This window comes from Pimephales promelas, chromosome 7 (genome assembly GCF_988280905.1).
Source record: "Pimephales promelas chromosome 7, fPimPro1.hap1.1, whole genome shotgun sequence".
Taxonomy (NCBI): Eukaryota; Metazoa; Chordata; class Actinopteri; order Cypriniformes; family Leuciscidae; genus Pimephales; species Pimephales promelas.
Window position 1 is genome coordinate 16,334,797 of NC_142775.1, and position 13,817 is coordinate 16,348,613.

A 13,817-nucleotide genomic window follows, 5' to 3' on the forward strand; every position below is an offset into this window, starting at 1 on the left:
TATTGATTAGTTAATAGTGAACCACTTTCATCTGTTCGCTATTACTTACTAGTTAGATAATCATGTTTTTTTAGTTAATAATAGTTACTAGATCGTTAATATTGTGTTACTCATTGGTTCCTGTGTAGTTATTCATTAACGAAGGAACCGTATTCTAAAGTGTTACTGACTCATTGAGGCTACACTTTTAAATGGGAAGTATACTGATCCATTATTTCATTATGGGATAGATGACAAAAAATTATAATGATGGACTTATGTTCAACTTTCTGACATGAAATGCACAACCAGACTTCCAGATCCTGTGGAATCAACGGTAAAAAAGGGTAAAAGTAAAGTGTTCTTACAGTCCTGCATACAGTAAGTGTTAAAACATTAGAAGTAAATCAACACAGAACTGGAGCTAAAACCTAAGAAATGTTTAGGGAAACTAGGGAAAAACGCGAGCTTTGATGTTATACATGTTAATCATGCACTTAGACTGAAGTAGAGCGAATAAATGTGCCTGTCAAGTCCCGCAAGATTTTAATCAAGCTTTTCTTCTTGTTTTTTTTATGCTATTCTTTCTTAACACCTTACATACATCAACTTCTCATATGTCTAAAGTGGGTCAGCCTTCACTTCCCAAGTCACCACCATGATAGTAAGTCAACACGTTTATCATTGTGTTCATTATTCCCTCAACAGACACAAACAATTTCTCAGAAAACCATTTGGGGAAAAAAATATTTGTTACTAATGAGTTTCATGCCAGTAAAGTTTTTTCACCATCTGTAGGCTTATTCCTCAAGTTAAGTCTTTCAGTCATTTGCTTGTTGTGGCCGGGGGGGGGGGGGGCGTGGTTTTGCGAAGAGAAAGGAGGGAGCCGCACGGTGACTAAGTAGGTCAAGTGCAGATGATGAACACCTGTGTCTGATTGCAGTAATTGGCGTGGAGAGACAGCATAAATGCCGGCGGAACGAGAGAGCAAGGGAGAGAGAGAGAGACTCGGGACTCGTACAAAATGCGTAAACTGAGAGCTGGTACAGCGGGAAGAGTTTTTCTGCGTCGAGAATTGTGTACTGATTCAGCGGGAAGAACTATTAATATTGCTGTAGCCAAGGCTACGGTGAATGTGCATGTGGCACAGCCTTTGTTATCTTTTTATATTTTGAGTTGATAAAAAAGTATTTAAAAGTATTTAAGTGAGTCCAACTCACTCTGACCCTGTCTTCTATACACTGGTGCTGAAACCCGCTCAGGAAGAAGACGGCATGCAGTCTCCGCAAGGCACACCATTTGCGGACATCATAGCATCGAGACGAACATGTTGTTCGTCTTCTCCAGGAACAACACCGAGCCCTGCTGTCTGTTAAAGAGGAGCAAGATCAACTCTTTGAGATGCTCCTCAGGCCCCAGCAGGAAGACTGCGAGCTGTTCCAGAGCTTAGGCTGTAGCAAAGTCCTTTCAGGCAAGTCATGCCACTCGGCCGCCATCTTGGCAATGCCTCTGGGCAGCTATTTTGGACTTAATAAGACCCGGCTCTATCTAAATGAATGGGCAGAAAGTCAGGACTGCACTTTCACTGGTCACCGGGACATAAAAACTGCATGTATAGAAACAGCAGTAAAGTATAATAAAAATCGCTGAAAAAGTTTGATGACTTTGCCCTAAAATAAGGTTTAAAACGCCGTTTTCCCACAGGTTATACTTTTACTGCGCATGCGCAAGGGTTCTCTCGCTCTCTGTCGCGCACTGCACAGTTGTATGTGTGTTTTGCTCGCTCTTGCTCGCTCGCTCTAGATTCCGATAGATTTGAACTAATTTGCGGGCATCAGCGAGCCTCTATCAATCTGCAGGAGACACCCGGAACTTCTGGGAGACTTGGAATGTCTGATATTTACACAACGCACACATACACTGCATATCAAATCTGCCGCCTTTTCAAACAGTAACGTATTTAAATGTTTTCCAGCTTGACCATTAAAAGCAGACGATTGGCTCTCCAGCAGGAGGGGCGGGGCATTTCATACAACCGCCATCTTTGGTGTTACGGGTTTTCCCTATACATTTGTGTTAAGGATTGAGGAAGTGGCTTGTCTCTATATAAAATGTCTCTGGCTAGGAGGTCTTCCTGAATCTGTTTGAGTTATACTGACAGCGATATTTTTTGTTCTTCGTTTAGAAAAAGAAGTTGGAAATATCTTTGAAGCGATATACTGTTAAAGGAACACTCTGAATTTTTGTGATTTTAGCTCATTCACCATATCCCCCATAGTCCATACATACCTTTTTCATCTCCGTGTGCTGTAACTCCGTCTGACACACCCGTCGCTAGCCTAGCTTAGCACAAAGACTGAATGTAAATGGATACAGCTAGCATACTAAAATTATAGCATAGACAAAATTATGCAAACATTTTCCTATTTACATGTTGTGATTTGTATAGTCGCAGAGTGTACAAATAACAAGGTCATATGAGACACAGCCATCTTTTAACCGTATAAATATTGGGAAGTAATATGGTAATATGGTAGAAGTTTGACTCCAATGATTCCCCGGAAGTTTGACTCTGACGCAGCAGAACAACTTTCCAGCAATGGAAACTCCAGTGTGGACCATCAATCTCTCCCGTCTGCCCGAATTAATGATGCAAAATACCAAATGCAATTTGGTAAATTCCATTTTTTTAAATTCAATTTTTCAGTAGTTCTCTGGGAAGCATTAAAATGGTTAGTTATTAGTTAAGCAAAGTAATTATTAGTTATTGATTAGTTAATAGTGAACTACCACTTTCATCTGTTTCGCTATTACTACTACAGTAGTTCGTTAATCAGAGTTTCTTGTTTGTTAATAATAGTAACTAGATTGTTAATATTGTGTTAGGCTATTCATTGGTTCTTGTGTAGTTATTCATTAACGAAGGAACCGCATTGTAAAGTGTTACCAAAATCAGTTTATTATTCATGTCAAACCATGATGTTTACCATTCAAACTCCATGGAGAGGAGTAGATTAGTTCCATCACATACTTGAGAGGTTTTGAAGGAGTATTTTCTGAAAGGCTAACACTCACTGATCTATCGGTGAAGCCTGGTTTACTAAGTCCTGCATCTCAGGAGGATTGCCTTTGAAAAGCTAAAGTAGGAATATCTTTTTAGGCCATATAAAACCACAGATCCACAGACCACAGATATTTACTCTTTCTCGTTCTCTCCTGTTGGTCACAAGAAACCTTTTCCCACTCCACACTCTGGCTATTAAACTGTTTACTTTCGTGTTAAGGGAGTTCCTGCATAATTCATTGAGCTGTTATTAGTCTCATTGATTACATTCCAGTCGCACATTTTTAGACGCAGCTTTAAATCCCCTAGACTGTGTCCAACAGATGAACGTGTCATTTCCTCGACACAGCACCCATTTTTTCTTCAACCTTCATCTGTGTTCGGGAAAGTGACCTTAAGTAAGCATCAACCTTTCCAGACACTAACATGACATCGCTCAATAGTTATTTTTTTCTACGAACGAAGGCAGAGCTCAGAAAGCAGACCTGCCCAAAGCTTTTCAAAGCCGACACATTCTCCAAGGCACCATGAGCTGCCTGACAGGTTATCAGAATGTGTCTAAGATGATTTAATCCTCCCCTCAGAAGCTTGTCGAAATACCAGCAGAATTATTTATTAATATATATTAATATTATATTATGATGTTCTAAACTGTTAAGATTTTTTTTTTTCAAACACCTCTTAACCTCTATTAAATTTAAGGGATCTCTGCCAATCAGTTACATACGAGAAGCCAATTCATTAAAGTACTAGGCAATTAAGAATCCATGGGTGGCCAGATGTGTTTCTTCATCAAAATTTAACTACACACTATGCACAGATAAACTATGAAGTTTTACAAATAATTTGATGACATGCTGTATAAAAATGATGTTATATATAATGAACAACAACAACAAAAAACAAAACAAAAAAAAAACATTATTAAATCTATTCATAATAATATGGTGATGAAACCACTTAATGTCCTCACATTAGTAATTCATTGTCTTAGAAATAAAAACCAACACCAAACATACATAAAATATATATTTTTAAACCTAATAGTTTGGTTTTAGTATGTGTGTGTGTGTATAAATGCATTCATAAATACTCATACTCACCTTCTTAATATTACTCGTCTTAAAAGTCTTTAGATACATTTTTATTTCCATGCATTCATGTGGGTGCATAATTTTTCCAAAAAGTTTTGGATTCCGGTGTATGTCACTCTCTGACAGACATGGCAAGACAGGCAGCTTATTAGATTATATATATATATATATATATATATATATATATATATATATATATATATATATATATAGGTTGATTACACTTTTTAATGAAGCTCAGATGTGGTAGGAATTAATTTGCAATGTGATTACAATAGCATAAATAATTTATTAGATTAATAGTCTATAGGCTATACTTTTAATATTTGAATAAATACAATTATGGAACATATATTAAGTTAAACTAAAACCGCCAATAGGTGGAAGCAGATCACTGTAGGTCATCTATTCAAAAGGGGTCCTATTGTGGCTATTTACGAAATCTTGATTTTGTTTTAGAGGTGTACTAGAATAAGTTTTCATGCCTGATTGTTCACAAAACGCATTAAGTTTTCACATATTTTATATTATTACAGCTCCTCTATCCCCATTCTGGTTGAGCCATACACCTAAAAAAATAATAATAATAATAAAATAGGGACGATTGCGTCGTTTTCGTTGAAGCCCCTCCTTCCGAAATAGGAAATGTGCTGTGATTGGCCCAGTGTGCGTTGATTGGCAGCACTTAGCGCGTGTTCGGGAAATGTTACGCTCCTTCATAACCGCGATTTCTACTCAAATGTCACTTGTCTGTTGCCTGTGTGTCTGTAGCGAAGTAAACAAACAAATTAGTAATAAAATTAAAAGCGATAGCTGACCATTCTCCATAACGCGTCATTATTTACGTCTCATACCATAAGTAAAGCGTCACGTTACCAAGGCAACGACTGATGTGTTTGTATACATTCAAAAGATCTGCCGCGAGTCTGACACACGGAAACCGCTACCCTTCCAGCTGGCCCAGATCGGCACGGAATGAGAACCGTTCGGCCCGACGGTGGAAACGGCTAATGTTAACGAGCAAGAGGACTGTGCTGAACGGATTTCAAGCAACTACAGACTTTCCAAGCAGCAGGGATATCACACGACAGAGTGGTAAGTTTCTTGTTTAAAAAAAAAAACAAGAGGAGAGAATTGGACTGAGTGACTTCTGCATCGCGCTGTATAAAGGTAGGCAAAACTATATTTACATTATTTCGCCATTAGATGGTGGCAAAGGTCAAGATAGGTCAAGGTCAAGATATCGCTGAAAGGTCAAGATATCGCTGAGGACATTCAAACGGATTTTTATTACGAATATAGGACTGACTTGAAGGAAGATGCTATATGTAAATACCATCTCGCAATAATAATATTAAATGAACAATATTAATAATAAAGATATGTTTGCGCTGCTAAGATTGGTTGCTAGGGGTGCTGTGTAGTCGTTGCCGTGTATTATCGTGGCTTTTACAGTCTAGCTATGGTTTTATCGTGAGAAAATACACATCAGAATGACTGTAACTTACCGTTTCATAAAGATAAATATACTGCAGATAATAGCTTTATTGGTAAATTATGTTGTATTGCATTTATAATTGCAGTGTTTTTTTTAAATATATTTTAGTATTGATCATTTCTCTCGTTTTTATAGTTTGTATTATTAGTATTGGCTTTGGTACTATTTTCACATTTGCCAAAACTCTTTGCTCAAAAACTCTTTGCTCAAAAGTCTAATATGATCACACTTGTGAAACATTTAGGCTAGTCATTCTTTCAAAATCTGATCCCATGCTGTCATTATAGCACGTTTTCAGGACACATACTCATCATTTAAAAACACAAGATGATTGTAATATGTAATGAGAACATTTGGTTTAATCACCAAAACACAACAGTATGACCTTCTTTCAGTTTAGTACTTTTAAAGGAATAGTTCACCCAAACAATTAGTTGAATAATTAGTTGTACACAAAACTGACGGTTAGGTTTTCCCACGGTTTTGAGGTCTCGGTTCGGTTTAGAAAGGTAAATTGTTTTTTGTTTTTTTTTAAACAGTGGTTTAAATAAAAAAAATTGTGCCTTTGTTTTTAAATTAATTGAATTACATTTAAACATTTTGCAAGGATAAAAAAAAAAAACCCTGTAAACTATATAGGGAGCCGCATATTACTACAACAGAGCCTAGACGTGTAGCCTAAATTCAGATGCTATTTAATTTTTAGATATAATAATCAACACCCAACACATTGAATGAAAACATGTAACTTTTAATATGTTATTGAAATATAATAATTGACACAGTTGCTGTCATTTTCATGAAAGATATTTTAAACATACATTAATCAAAATTAACAGGTTAAGTATATAATATAGGCTAAAGGGGGTCGCACACCGGCCGCTCAGCGCCGCGTCGCGCAGCGCCATGTCTTTTTAAAATTCGAACACATTATTCTTTATGTGTGTACACACACCGGCAGCGCCATTCGGCGTCTTTCCGCGCCACCCAGCTACGGCTTAGCGCCCTGTTCAAAACCCTGCCGCGCCGCAGAGCGCCATTTGCATAGTTTTATATTAAAATTGCATTTATTTGTCTCAAATCGTCGTTAATGTACATACTGACTTCACCCTGTGCTGCAATATACATTTAAGCCTATTTAACATTCCTAATTTTCCTAATTCCTAACAGCTTGAATAGTCATATTGGGGAAAAAATTTAAAACAAACTTAGCCTTTTTAAATCCATTTTTCAATAGGGTACTCTATCATATTAACCATACACTAACTGGGTTATTATTATTATTAAGTACCAGTCTAAACCCATCAGTGCGAAATATTAATGCATAAGCGATGTAACGTTTGCCTCACGTGGTTACATTCACGGTCGTGTAGAGCCACCTATTGTATTTACCAGGTCACAACACACTTCAGGTAATTTCTGTAGCGTAGCAGTGGAGCGAAATGGACGAAGAAAAACTCATCAATGAAGTAGGGAGTAGTATGAAGGAGTAGGGAGTAATCAATGAAGTAGTTGCCTAGACAACGGATAACGTTACAACAAAATAACAGACTTAACAAGGTGGTAGACACTTTTACTTGGTTAATAACGTTAAAACATCAGCTATTTTATTCACTTAACATAAAAAATAATACATCCAGTTTAAACTCACCCATCTTGCAGCTCTTGACTTCTACCAGGAGTTGATTCAAAACTGAGCTCGTGCGAATAGAATGTGCGTGTCTGGTGTGCGATACCTGTGAATTGTTCTAGACGTGGCGCGACGTGGCGCGGCGCGGCGCTGCGCTGCGCGCCCGGTGTGCGACCCCCTTAATATATTAAATGATGACAGGATTTTCATGAATGTTTGGGTGAACTATCCCTTTAACGGTCAGCTAATTTAATAGAAAACAATGCAATATTCATGTTTCAAATCACCCGATTTGAAAAAATAAGTAACACATGCTACAGATACCACATTAGCAAACACATGTACATCACCTAAATTATGTTCATACTGTTTGTAATAGTATCTGTGTTATCAAAAGAATGAAGTTAAAAAAAGAAAGAAAAAAAAGAAAAAAAGGGAAAAAAAGAAAAAAAAGACAAAAGAAATAGGGCATAGATAGAAAGACAGACAGCTTATTATAGGTGATAGGTAGGCATATAGATAGATTGATAGTCCAAGTGAAGGAGGTAGGCATAGATAGATAGATAGATAGATAGATAGATAGATAGATAGATAGATAGATAGATAGATAGATAGATAGATAGATAGACAGACAGACAGACAGACAGACAGACAGACAGACAGACAGACAGACAGACAGACAGACAGACAGACAGACAGATAGATAGATAGATAGATAGATAGATAGATAGATAGATAGATAGATAGATAGATAGAGTCCTTCCTAGTGAAGGGGGTGGTGGTGGGCATAGATAGATAGACAGACAGCTTATTATAGGTGATAGGTAGGCATATAGATAGATTGATAGTCCAAGTGAAGGAGGTAGGCATAGATAGATAGATAGATAGATAGATAGATAGATAGATAGATAGATAGATAGATAGATAGACAGACAGACAGACAGACATACAGACAGACAGACAGACAGACAGACAGACAGACAGACAGACAGACAGACAGATAGATAGATAGATAGATAGATAGATAGATAAATAGATAGATAGATAGATAGATAGATAGATAGAGTCCTTCCTAGTGAAGGGGGTGGTGGTGGGCATAGATAGATAGACAGAGAGCTTATTATAGGTGATAGGTAGGCATATAGATAGATTGATAGTCCAAGTGAAGGAGGTAGGCATAGATAGATAGATAGATAGATAGATAGATAGATAGATAGATAGATAGATAGATAGATAGATAGATAGATAGATAGATAGATAGATAGATAGATAGATAGATAGATAGATAGATAGATAGATAGATAGATAGATAGTCCCATGAGCCGGAAGCGGAGGGGCGGGACTTAGGCTCTCTATTGGTAGGCATATTCATAGATATGTATAGACCATTTCACAAGATGTAAACAACACTGGTCCAGGAGCACTTCCTGTTTCAGTTTGTAACTGTTTTCTTTATTTCACATGTAAAGAAAACATATTAAAGATGTTTATTTAACTTTTTGATTCAGTTTTATATGTTCTGTTGGGGTTTATTATTATATTATTATAATCTATTACAGGATTTCTATAACTGTGTATGTAAAAAACGAAGATTAAAAAGGAAAAATATGCAGACAGGTTTTATAGGGTTTAGTTAACTTAGGCTAGTCAATTTAGTACATGATCTGACAGCCCCGGGCTAGTTACAGAAGTATTGTTATGATAAACAGCGCTGGCAGCAATGTGATTTAGAAGTGTTTAGGGTGAGGGTTAAATTGTTTTCAATACAGGTGCACGTTGAGGGTCAGGCAGTCAGGTACAGCACATGCGAGTGCCCAATCGGCAGAGACAAGTGCCATCATATGGCAGCTTTGTTGATTTGGGCAGAAAAAAACATGTCCCGCACTGACGTGGAATGTGCGTGGAAGAAGGCTAACACTCCGAAGGGGGACGGAATTGCAGCCAAGAGAGTGTCTGAGATGACACCATCCACAACACGAGGTTTGTCATAAGTTTGTTGATGTTTTGGGGTTTTAATTATTTTCTTAACTACGTAATGTGGTTTAAAGTTATTGCTATAAAAGTATTTATGAAACTCTTCTAACATAAACTCACAGTGTGTTGTAGTGCAGCTAAAAATTATGATCACAAGCTTCATCATCATATTGAAATGGACCAATTGCAAGACATTGAGGCGGAGATGTACACTGTGATATTTTTTTTTTAATGCTTAGATTGTGTGCTAAAAATAAATGATCATTACTCATTTTATTCATTTCATCATTATAACCAGTTGTGTACCATTATTTCAGCCGGCATCAAAAGACCTGTCACCCAGGAGGACAAAGAATGGATTCGGGCATCCCTATCTAAGCTTGGGCGTTTTACAGGGATGGTGTGGATTTTGAGTCCAGAACCGCCTCAGGTAAGATTTTTACTTTGGTACTTTCATGTTCCCTTAAAATTAGCAGAAACATCACAACTACACTACACTACAGTAAATCAATGGCTATTTGGTTAGGGTTTTGAGATCCAACACAATTTTGTACAAAGTTATATGTTTAAAAATTTCTTGAAATTTGAACCAGGGGTTTCATACTGTGTAATATAGTTAATAAGTAACATTACATAATTAAGGCTCATGAAAAATTTGGTTAACTAACTACACATATGTATGTATGTAGGTATGTAAACCATTGCTTTCATTTCAAATGTATTTTGTATACACTATGTATATGTAAGTGGTATGTGTGGGGTTACCACACTGACTTCACAACTTTTGCCTAACTTTAAATCTAGACACTCCCGATCAAGATTTTTGATGGGCTGGTGACCAGCCCAGGTTTTGTCCAAGCTGAGGACAAGGCTCTATATGTGCTGTCAATGCTTGCTGTTAATGATCAGGAGAAACAGCAGATTGAGGAAGCAACAGTTGGCCAGGCTAAAAATGCATTATGGTAAGATACACCCCTGTTCTAAGAGAATGTTAGTTGCTTTCGATAAATGTACTTATTGTAAGCTGAGATGGATAAGTGTCTGCTAAAGGCTGTACATTTAGAAGGTGCGCTGCAGAATGTCAGAATGTTTTTATATGAAACTGTATTACCAATTGTTGAGCAAAATTGACCTTTCTTATGGTTGGTTTCTTTTAACAGGTTTGCATATCGGGGATGTTGGGCACTAATGATGGTGGTTAAGATGTTGGTTACCGTGGCTGAGCTACAATTAAACCTTGTTGCAAGGTCTATGTGGCCGCAATTTAGCCTAAGCTTCATTAAGGTCAGGAGCAATTGATCAACTAAGGGCATAATTTGGACAGTCCAATCAGAATGATATTGTAGTTCAAATTTTGAAAGAAGTGATTCCAAAAACAGGACAGTGGCAACATCAGGCAATCCAGTAAAATATTGAACTCTCTCTGGACTATTAGAAATTTGACTGAAGGAAAACATTTCCAATAGTTTTTTTCAATTTTTCATTCTCTGCCCTGAGCATCTCATTCTCCAGCTCAAGTGCCACAAGACTTTTTGAAGTACATGGGGTCTCTACAGTTGTCACCATGTCAGCATCCGGTCCCTCATCCTGACCGTTGCAAGGGACCATTTGTTCTTGCGTTTTGGAAGATGGCTGAGGTTCTCTGGGAATTGGATAGTCTTCCCCTCATTCCAGGCAAATCTTGATGCCATTTCCCCAATGGAAAAGCCCAGCAGCTTTTCCATTGTGGAAATGCCAACTGCACACCCTTGAGTTGCATTGTTTTCATGTCTGTAAAAAATAAAATTTATTTATAATTTTATCATTTAAATATTACTTTTTATAATTGTAATGTTTACATTCATTCACCCAAGGGATTTTTTTTATTATTTTTATTTAAAGGTTGTACCATGTTCCTATTGACCAGAAAGACTTATTTCAGGTGAAAATCTGACAATATCTCACAGCTCGCTTGCTTTACATACAACAATCAAATAGGTTTATGAAACATTTACTGTAATTCACCTTAAGTACTTTTTCATGTTCCAAAGGTTGTAGTATTTTCCTAGTGACCTGACTAACTCACTACATGTGAAATTTCTGTAATAACTAATATTATAATAATAATAATTTACATATACAATAATATAACATAATAATATAATACTGTAATTCGCTAAAAGGAGGTTTGCTTGTTTCAGGTTGTAGTACCTTAATAGACAGCCTGACCTTATATCTCAGACAAATGACAATTAACGTTAGCAGATTATCATACTAAAAATGGTCGAATGTTCTTTCTTGCTATGTTCACATATCTTCATGCTTCGTTTTGTCTATAGACTAGCGTTCTTGTTGTTGTTATCATTTTATAACGTGCTTCGTGGTAACGTTACATTATTCGGCATTTTCCACACAGAACTAACTCATAGACTGTGGGCAAAGCTAACGTTAGCCTTAGCTAGCTAACTTCGTTTCATCTTAACTAGGCGGCAGAACAAGGCCTGACAACAGAAAAATAATGCAAGATTTGGGTTTATAACTACAAACAACATATAAAACCCATAACTTTAGACTACATAAGCCAAAAGACTGGCTTCAAAAGACTGGCTTCGCTTCAGCGCCATTGGGTGTTAGGGATAAAGGAAAGAATTGTAACTTACCTTATCAACTGCAGCCATTTTCTTTTTTCTTTCTCGTCACAGGGAAAGCGGTAGAATGACAGTTGAATGTCACTTTTTTTTTTTTTTAACTCCGATCTATTTAAACAACACGGGACACAGCTCTGCGGCATGTTAAAACCAGGTTAAAACTCGGGCGAAAGCGGTAAGCAGATAGAGATGACCCAGCATTTGGACCTGGAAACAGTATTATCAGAGCGTGATTACGTCACGACTTAACAACCGAATATACGCTAAAAGACTCATGACTTAAACGGATTGTTCACTTTGAAATTACTTTTGGTATGTTGTAGCTTAGATGTTTAATTTTGCTACTTGCATACTATCTCGTGAAGCTTTGCATTGGGATGCTCGCGCTTCTGTGAACATCCTGCTTTGATCGTCATCTCAAACATTTTGACATATCACAATTCGATCATTTAATTATATCTTTCTTACGTGCGAAGTGGAAAATCAATTCCTGAGCAATCGATGCCAACTAATTCAGCACCTTCACTTGTGACAGTGCCTTTGTAACGTTGAACGTAAGAGGGGCGAGTTAAGAAGCTTCCTAAGGGACACTTCGGGGAACACACTTAGGAACATAATATACAACTTAGGTAAGAAATATCTTTTTGAGTCTTCTTAGCGCGCTAAGAGTGAGCGTTATCGGGGAACCAGGCCCTGGACTCTATTATATATCAAGCACTTTTAGGCATCTATAAGATAATGCGTACAAGAAAGAAAAAAAAAATTGTGATGAATAAAAAACTACGCAATATAACGGAGGACTCAGTGTGAAGCTCTCATTCCAAACAGACAGACAGTCTTTTACAGCACAACTATATGTCATCATATTGAATCTGTCCGATGAAAATCAGTGAGCAGATTGAGCCCTCATCAGGCCACTCTGACATGTTACTCATTTAAAGGCAAGACTACTTTTCGATATTGCTTGGCAGTTTAGCAAATGACTCCTACGTCACACAACATGACTAATGATTCACTAACAAACTTGATTCTGTGGGCAGATCTTTTCACATTTAAAGACATAATTGAGCTGGTGATGGTAATAATTATAGTGCTGGGAATTGTTTGACAACTGCGTATTCAAGCTTAAAACATTAAGACTTTGTGTTGCTTAAAATAATAGATTGGGGGCTTTCTGCATTTTTCTACCCACATTCTTTATTATGCTCATGTCATGAGTTTAACTTCAAATTGATGAGCCCAAACTCGGGGGCTCGTCCATCATGCGCTGTGTTTCCCACCCCCACATCATTTAAAGTCATTATCAAAAGAATAAAGAAATACAGAAAGAAAATAGAGGAGGAAAAGGCCTGCAAAACAGCATAAAAAAGACAACTTCATCTGCAGTTCCCATATAAAATGAATAAATGGTGATAGTCAGGGGCATTTTCATGGTGGCCGAGAAAGCTCAACATGATGTAACTGAAGAAAACGCATGCAAATAAAAGAAAATGCATGCAAAAAACAAACAAAAAAAAAACACAAATACAAATACAGAAACACGCTGCACATAGCACAGATCACAATGAAAATGTTTCCAGGGGAACAAGTGATGAACCCGGCTGGGACGTGCTGGTGAATTCTACTTAAAATTAAAATTCTTTTAAAATTAAAAGCTTAAAATTCTACTTTATGTATTTATTTATTTTGCAAAACATACAGAGATTACATTTTTATGACATACAACTTGTAATTTATCTTTCAACTGCACATTTTGGTACTCGCGCTTTGAGCCAAAACTGCAGTGGGCGCATGCAAAGCAGGCCCATCTTAAGTATTGAAGATGCTGAGGCCAGGTAAACAAGACAAGTCGTGTACCGGTGACACCATTTGTCAAAATAAAAGTCCCGGTTTATAAAAGGGGTGTAGCACTCACGATTGGCTCAAAGTTAACTGCCCAGAACCACTTACA

General features: G+C 37.1%; 1 pseudogene; it reads right to left on the reverse strand.

Moving 5' to 3' along the window:
• Positions 1-7,023: 7,023 nt before the first annotated feature.
• On the reverse strand, positions 7,024-12,009 carry LOC148978320 (uncharacterized; annotated as a pseudogene).
• Positions 12,010-13,817: the final 1,808 nt, after the last annotated feature.